Genomic DNA, 9362 nt, shown 5'->3' on the forward strand with positions numbered 1-9362 from the left:
TGCTTGAGAGGAGGTAAAACCATCAGCAGATACAGCAAATTTTCTGTGAGAAAAGTATGAGATTAACTACTGGAGGGCAGTCCCAGACAAACCAACCCATGTTCTCAATCTTTCAATAATAATACTATGATCAACCATGTCAAAGGTCACCTTCATCAAGATCAATGACAACATTTACAAGGGCTACAAGGCCCCTTCAACAGTTTAGAAAATTCAATGAAGTTACGTCCGTGATCTTTGTCACCTAGATGTACAAAAACTTGGTAGGCACACATATCCCGACTTACAAAAACGTCTCTTGGTGCTATGCCCTAAAGCCATAAGGAAGTCAGCCATTTAAATTTAGTGTGCAATATCAGTTGTTGAATCAATCACACTTGAAGGCAGCAGGCTTGAAGAAGTAGAGTCCATTACCTAGGCTATTTGGGGAGTATCATTTACAAACAGGAAGGTACAAAAGCAGATACACAACAACAACAAACAAAAATTAAAGCCGCAAGCGGCGATGGCGGGCCCTCGCTCACCCATGCCACCGCAGGGCCTGAGGCATGGCGGGGCTGTGGTGTGAAGCAGAAAGTGAGAAAAAACCTGGAAGGAGGCCAAAAATGCAATGTTTCGTTCATCCAGTAGGGGGCAGTCACAGGTAGTTACACATATGGTCTGGTGTGGTCTGGTGTGTTCAGGGCGGCCACTCATCAGTCATGTGAAGTTCGGAGTGAATTGGACAAAGCATGAAGGAGTTATGAGAGGTTGATGGTTCATCCACCAGGGGGCAGTAGAGTGTAACAAAACACAAGCGGTTGCGTTCAGGGTGGGACAGTGATTACACATGTGAAGTTTTGTGGAAATCGCACAATGATGATGTAAAATATGGCACTTCCTGTTTCCACTAGGGGGCGACACGAGTGAGATCGCCTATGAGCGAATGGAGACGTTGAGGTCGGCACCCTGGACCTGTGTACCAATTTTCATGATGATACGAGTTCAATAAAGCCATCAAAAAGCCAAACGTATTTTCATGGCGAGGAATTGATGGTCGCCGCGTCGCCACACGGACGCCATTACTCGTAGCTTCACAGTCTTCATAATGTAGCTTCACCAACTGGTTCTGAATGAAGTTGATGGGGCAAAGTATGTAATTTTAATGAATCTTAGTTAACTTCTTGTTACCACCGGGGGGGGGCGCTATGAGTTACGTGGGAAGTTAATATATCGGGACGTTCAGGGCGGAGCCATCATCATGTCCAGCAAGTTTGAAGCTGATTGGATGAAGTATGTGGGCGTGAAAGCCACTCGTATGTACATGGCGAGCACGCCAAAGTTAGTTGAGCCCTGGCAGACACGCCCTTTGACCTACGGATGCGCAGAGCACAACTTAAGCTCAGCTAGGTCTGGAGATGTTGCGTACCTAATTTGAACTTGATCGGGCGAACGCTGTGGGAGGAGTTAATTTTAGGCGGGAAAAATCAAAACCAGAATGGCCGACTTCCTGTTGGGTTTAGGTTATGAGGTCAAGAGGCTTTTTTGCATATGTGGGTATAATATATATGTGTACCGAATTTTGTGAGCATAGGACAAAGTTAGCAAAATTCCCTATGGGCATTTTTGGACTTTGTAGGGGGCGCTATTCCGCCATTCTGCGTCGACCATGTGCGACCACCCAAAAATATCGAATTTCGGATGAGGCCGGACGTCCGTGCAAAAGTATAAGCATTTTCGCATTTGGGAAAGGGGCGAAATTGGGGCACGAAATGTCGGAAGAATAATAATAATAATAATAATAATAAACATTACAATTTCAATAGGGCTTTCGCCAGGCGACTTGCAGTCGCCGCTCGGGCCCTAATAATAATAAACATTACAATTTCAATAGGGCTTTCGCCAGGCGACTTGCAGTCGCCGCTCGGGCCCTAATAATAAACATTACAATTTCAATATAGCATTTTTCCCCGGGGGTCTTCCATACCACATGATTACTTGATTACTTGATTACTTTGGGGTCACTTGCACTTTGGGGTCACTTGCACGTTGGGGCATGAACGAATTTCAATAGGGCTTTCGCCAGGCGACTTGCAGTCGCCGCTCAGGCCATAATAAGACTCTTCAACTCAAGTGTAAAATCTGTGATGGTATATGTTGCCGGGACCTAGAAAATGATGAACACCACAATCAATAAAGATCTTAATATCTATTGGCCATACAAAATCAGCAATAGGCCTAACGATCTCTGACGAGGACACAACAATTACTACCAGCAGCAGAAGAAATTGGAAGAAGATAAAGATGGATCGGCACGGTTATTGATTGTATTATTAATTTTATTTATTGGTTAAAAATTATTCATTTTGTTTTATTATTGTCAGACTTACTCATTAATTGACTGAATGTGAATGTATTTCTTTTGACGTCAAGTTTTACCCGCCTTTACCGTAATGCCTTGTACGTGCAACGCAAAACAATGCGGAGCTAGCTTCTTGTCAGGCGGGGAGTTCTGGTCCTCTGAAATGATGCGAACAAGGAAGTAATTTAAAACTGCATTCTATCAAAAGGCCACGGGGGGGGGGGGGGGGGGGGGGGGGGGGGGGGGGGCCTACCGTTTTGGTGCCAAAAGGACTTCCGTCTCCATACAAGTCAATGGAGAATTCACCAACTTCTCACTTGATTTATAACCTCAGTAAACGTTTTAAAATGTGTTTATGGTCTCAATCGCTAGTTTAAAGCCTTCTTCAATGCAGTATGATGTTCATTTGGGAAATTTTGGCCTCCTTGATTTTATATGTGACGATAAAGCAGGGTATGCATTAGGGCGTGGCTACGTCGTGATTGACAGGTTGATTGGTTCACAGGTTCAGGAGGACGCCTCATGCCCCTCCTGATGCCCATATAAGTAGAATCCGTGTTTGTTTTTTTTACCCAGCATGCACCTGAAATTTTCAAGATGGCGCTGCTCAGATCCGAAACTATTCGCTTACAATTTTTTTTTTTTTATTGAAAGATTTGTTAGTTGGGGTGTACATTGTGAAATGAGGGATGAGGGGGTTACTAATAAAAAATGGAATACTGTCAACAGATTCAGTTACATAGTATCATGACAGGCAGGAGAAGACAAAGGATAAGTACATTTTATGTTAGGCAAACAGAGGTCTATTCAAAAACGTGGAAACAGAGAAAATAGTGCTATGGTCTTGATGGCTTTCTTATTTTCAGATTGACTAATTAGGTTGAAACTATTCGCTTCCAAGCAGCAGTCCACAAACCAATGGGTGACGTCACGGATGTTACGTCCATTTTATATACAGTCTATGGTTGCTACAAGGCTAAGCTAAACACTTAATCAGACCCTGCGTATGAAATTATGAATGCGTGTTTTCAGTTAGCCAGTGTACGAGCGGCTTCAACCTGCTAGGGCTAGGTCGGCATAAACTAGGCTAATAATTGGTCAACAAATTTAAAGTTCATCTGACCAATGAGAAAAAAGGGAAAACTGACATTGCAGCCACGCAATGTGACGCAGCAGGTGTCAAAAGACTGTCTCTGCTCTTAAAAAGGATGATATTTAAATGCAGAGTAGTAGAGTACGTGTGTAACTGGAATTAGAACTGACAGGGGAAGAAAAGCCTGCAGCTCACAGTCTTGTTGCGGTTTTTGAACACGCTGTCCTGGATGACCATTGGACAACCTCACTTCTGCTGCAGCCTACTTGTCTGCGTCAGACGTGAGTGGTAGTAAAATATTAAATATACTGTATTCATGTGGAGTGTGATAGTGTTAGCATAGCCTACAGCTAGAGTGAATCACTGTATCATCAATTAAACATAAAGGAAAACTCGCATTGTAAGCAAGTTCAATTATGCTGACAATCTGAATGTCCTCATATGTTTTGACACTTCAATTCAACATGCAACTACAGCTTTGCCTTTGAATGTCTTGTACACTTAACACAAATCAAGCCTACATTTTTTAAAATGATTTGTGACATTTGAAATTGTTCACCTTTCCAAACATCATCACTTCCATTTAACATTCCTGTTATTTAATCTCATGAAAAACAAATAAAACAAAATGAGTTCCCTTTTAGAAGAAATACATTTTAAGAATAAACCACAGTAGATATATGCAGCTCTTTTCTGCTTTTTTTATTTTTATAAAACAGCCATAAATGTAATTATATTTTTATATTTTCATGTATTTCCTGTAGCAGCTGTGCAGTCTTCCCTGTCAGTGTGTACCGGCAATAATCCAACATCCATTGTTATGTAACTCTGCTGAATACAGATATTTATAATCTGAACATGCTGGAGTCATGACATCATCGGGCACTGCCGACCATGACAAGCATTTGGGGAAGCATGCAAACCGGTCTGTCATGGTAGGTTCTTGCTTTAAAACCAACAGGAAACGTATTAGTGAGATGTAATGTGATTGATGTGTGGCTTAACTTGATGTTTTTATATCCCAGGGGACAATGGGTTGCCAGAAGGCTTGCAAGGTGGAGAAACTCCTAAAACAGTCTCAGAGGGAGGTCGTGTGGAGCCAGAGACAAAGGTTAGCCACAGAAAAGAAGAACAGCCGGATGAGAGGCACAGATAAGGTGAGCGTGATGTGTTGTTTGCCTGCGTGTTGGTCGTAAAGCTTTCGATGAATAAGCTTTGATGCAGTCGTGTCTGGACACTAGCAGGATCAGCACTTGTTGATGCCTGCAGCCATAATCTGACCTCATCCTGCACTCCTCAACCAAGGCTCTTTACTCTTAGCAAGGCTCATCATTAACAAATGTAACCATATGATGCACTCAGTGGTTGTGATTTCATTTCTTATGCAGCTGATGCAGCTACTAAATGTGCAAGATATGGTCGTGCCTTATTCATTGTAAGTTGTATTTGCTTTTTTATAAGGAGATTACCCAACATGCCATTATGTAACATGTATTTAATTAAATAAGGCATAAAATATGCAATACATCAACAAATTAACTGCATTTGGGCAAGTCTGCTAGATGTTTTGCATTGGTCTATAATTATACACACACATATGCAAACATGTATTTTTTTTTATACTTCTGGCAAACCAACTTATTTATATAGCAATATGGTTAGTTTTTAAGTAACTTTGTAACCATAATGTGACTCATGGAAACTAAATATCATACACTTTTAAAAAGCATTTTTCATAACAGTAATGGTTGTGGTATTGAACTAATGGTAGTGTGTAGTTGTCGTGTGGTTAATCGTCAGTAGATTCACAACTAAGAGCAGAACTGATTTGAAATTGCTGTTGAAGTACAAACAAACCAAGAAGGAGAGGAGTGAAGTGCAGTGGTTTTAAAGATGTGCAGGATGCAGGTAGTCTGGTAAATAGTTTGAGTAGCTCATGAGTAAATATGTGCAGATTAACAGTCAGTATGTGATCATGTGGTGGTGTGTGTACTTGTATTGTGTTTGTGTGCGTGTGCAACGGTGTTTGAACCTGCTTTGGGGGGGGGGGGGACCTGATACTTTGTGCTATTTATTGCTTTGGATTTGGAGCAGGTATTTAATGGAGAGTGAGTGACTGTCTTCATAACTAAAGGATACAAAGTCAAACCATACTGAGATGGATGATACATGAAGGGATAATTTCAGTGATGGGCCTGTAGAATGTGACACAAATATGTCGTGACGTGTAGTTGAATGGAGAGCATCTTCGGTTTGGTGTTCTTGATTAAATCCCTTAATATTTGCAGTAGCATTTGGTATTTGCTGGGTAGAAAATTCCTTACGGGTTCTTGGGAAAGTCAGTCCTCATCTATACTGTCTTAGTAAAGTGTTTAAGGTATTTATTGGCACACCAAATTGACAGACCTCCTAGTGGGTCATACTGTATCTGTTTAAACAACTGAAAGAGCTTGATTTGAAAAGTGGCAGTCATTTAAATGTAGGGACTATAGGAGTGGAGAGCTTGGGAACATTCAGGTACCTGTGAAGAGAATACTTTTACCCATTAAGAACACCCTAATGCATTAGGAACTGATGTCAATGCCACTGGTCTGAAGCAACAGACACTACCAAAGTTAGAATAGTTTTGTCTGTGCTGTTCTCCTGAGCTTGAAGTACACAGGACCTTTGGCTTAATGTGATATCACATATTTTTATATACCAATCAAAAATGAGCAACATTTGAATCAACATGTGATGCCAGTTTTTAAGGCTTTTAACTTAACAAACCACACCCACACAGTTCTGATAAAAAAAGAATAGCTTTTTTATTAATTAAAATCATGTACTGTTTACATCCCTGCTTGCTTGCTAGCAGTCTTTTTTGTTACTACCTTTCTTGGTGTATTTCTTCAATTCTTGGCGGATTACCGCCACCAACTGTCAGGCTGCAGAACATGAAACTAATGGTATGATGTGAATCCTGCTGTCTGCATGTTTGCAAGGTAAAAAATAAAAGAAAAAAATCTACTAGCAGTCAAAAACTCACACCTTTAACTTCTTCTTAAGTCATGAACATTAAATGGACATTCTCCTGGGCATTAATATTGGTATAAATGCCAAATACTCATGTAATGGCATGATAGCCAAAACTGATCTAAGCTTTTGGTTATTGTTATTTTGTGAAATTAACAATGAAGTCTAGCTTGGTCATTAGATGATTAGTTTAAAACAAAAACCTTATGCAGCAGTATTTATCCACAAATTATGTCTTTTTTATTCTGTACTCCTTAACATATAAGCTGCCATCACTCTTCATGTTACTGTTGTTGCACCTCACGCAGGTTTTTTATTTTTTATTAATATGCAGGACCCTTCACAAAAGTGAATGTCAAAACAGTTGTTCACACCTCCGTACGTGTCTCAGTCAGCTGAGTTAAGGCAGGCCTGGAGCGCCTCTTTGACAGCTGTCTGAACAGGTTTGGTTCCCTTTAACGTTCCAAGGTAGGCAGGCGTCCTGTGAATCATTATTAAAGAAATAAATAAAATAGACTAACACAAGACCAGCAGCAGCACAGCTAGCTGATGCACGCTATAAAGCACTCTCTTGTCTTGTAAAGATTCAGACAGTGCCTTGATCCCACTTAGCTCAGACATAATTTGCAGCTTGACATTAACTGAAAAGGATTTTATTAAAATGATCTGATCTGTCAGTCTTGTGTCTTTCCCAGTTGACCAGAACTTTAAAAACTCATAGCTATTTTAACCTGTGAAGCTTTGATGTTTCATTGGAGGGCAGATGAGATCTAGAAATACAGGACTGCATTATTCTCTCTCATGGAGACACATTTAATCGGCATCAATTACCCCATCATTCATTACATCTACATTCATGAATAATAGAATAAAATCAGATTTTTGAACATAGTTTCATTTAAGAAATCAGAATGCTTGTATTACTACTTTTTTATCCTGCTGTGTGGTGGTTTTAGTGAATTTAATAGTTGTGGCCCTTGAGGACATATAATGTACGGTGCCGTTGCCAGCAGCTGATGTTATAGTGAAAACCAGGTGTGCTTCCTGCTCATTGTCAGAGCTCAGCACCTCCCCCTTTTGTGTTTACACACCAGGTAGAGGACATGGGAGGGAACATTTGACATCAATCGTGTGTGATGTAGCGGTGCCTTGATTGTTAAACGGCCGCTGTGTGATATAAGCTCCCAATTGGGATTGCAGAGAGGGTCCCACTGGAGGGGGAGGGAAGGCCCAAAACAGAGGTAAGGAGCTGCTGTGGTTGCTAGGCATCTACGCTAAGAGGAAAGCATATCTGTTTTGGTCCCTGCTCCTCCTCTCTCATTTTCCCACAACAGGGTGCAGCGCCACTGTCAGCCACAGAGGGCAGCCACACTGCACAAGCTGTGCTGCTTTCCTCCACATCTCCCTACAGTGAAAAAAAACCCTCAGGATGGCCCAAATAATCTCCTTTAATACCCTTCTGGACTTGATTTCCTGATCTGTGATTGGATGGCAATGGGTTTGCTGCTGTTTGTGATAGCTGATTGGTCTGGCCCACTGTTCAGTGAGTGAGGGTTTGTCAAGCTGGGCCTCTGGGAAGCCTCTGTGGCATAATGACCCATGACGAGGCAAGGCACAGTCCCTGTATCAGCTTGCAAATAATAATAAAAAAGAAGGTCAGGAGCAGTGCAAAAAAACTGGGAAGAAAGACCAAGGGGGACGCTAGAGAACCTCACATGACCTTGCCAGCTTCAATCATGGCTGCTCATCAATGGTGGTTAGGTGGGCAGGCAAGACAAGGGGATACTGCACTGGAGGGGTTTATTGATAGGATTGTGTGTGACTGCTGAGAATAAGACAGAGAATGACCAATTCTGATTAAGGAAGACGAAAGACATCCTGGAGAGGGAGAGCGCTGCTCAGTGCTGCTGCACACTGCACTGCCTCTGCACCCCTGCGTGCCTGTGTGTGACTAAGTGTGTGTGTCAGAGAGAGAGAAAGTGAGCGAGAGAGACAGAGAGAGAGAGAGAGGGAGAGAGGGAAAGGGGGCGTGTTGATATGTGTGCTCTGCTGCACAGCCACGGTAGTGTGAGCTGAATGATGCTCGCTGGCTGTCTCTCTCTCTCTCTCTCCCTGCGCTCCCTGGCTGTGCCTCTTTCTGCCGAGCATTGATGAACCATTTTATGCTACAGAGCTGCCATAGACATTGTCCTGGTCCCGCTGCTGGCTGATCTGTCCTTCCAGCCCAAAAGGAAACACCTGCCACCGCATTTGTTCTCTAACTGCTGCTGCTAAGGTACTGTACCGTCTACTGTCTGCTGTCAAGCCGTGTGTGTTTTTCTGAGCCAGGGATTGTTGTGCTGCCTCTGCTGCAGGATCCCTGTGCCACTGCTGCTGCTGCTGCTGCTGCTGCTGCTGCTGCTGGGGGGATAAGGATGATCTCAGTGTCTCAGAGTCTTAGTGGCTAAGATAACAGAAATATACTCTTCTGTCTATTATACACATGTAGCTCCCTGCCGTTATATGCATTTCGCGAGGGATGCATCAGCCGGTTTTGAGCTGTTCTGCACAGGAGTGCTGAATATCCAGGTTTTGACAGCACTGAGAGGAGCCAGAGGACACTGCACATAATTTGCATGCAGTAAGGATTCACTCCATATTTGTATATGCTCCTTGTCCTAATTGAAAACATGCTGCAGTGTGTTTTCACAGACTAGTTCAGTCAGCATAGCGTGAGCAGCCTGTTTATTGTCTGTGGGTGATATAACAAGATTTTTGGGGTTGACGTTGGTTCCGGTTGTTACTGCCATTCCTGACGAAAGGCACTTTATGTAAAGTCTGCATGCAGAAATGTGTCATTAAGGTTAATGAAATTGTATCAGTGAAGATATGAATGCTAAATGGTTGTATTTGTGCAGATAATTCCTCAGTGTT

The sequence above is a fragment of the Scomber scombrus genome, chromosome 4 (genome assembly GCF_963691925.1).
Source record: "Scomber scombrus chromosome 4, fScoSco1.1, whole genome shotgun sequence".
Taxonomy (NCBI): Eukaryota; Metazoa; Chordata; class Actinopteri; order Scombriformes; family Scombridae; genus Scomber; species Scomber scombrus.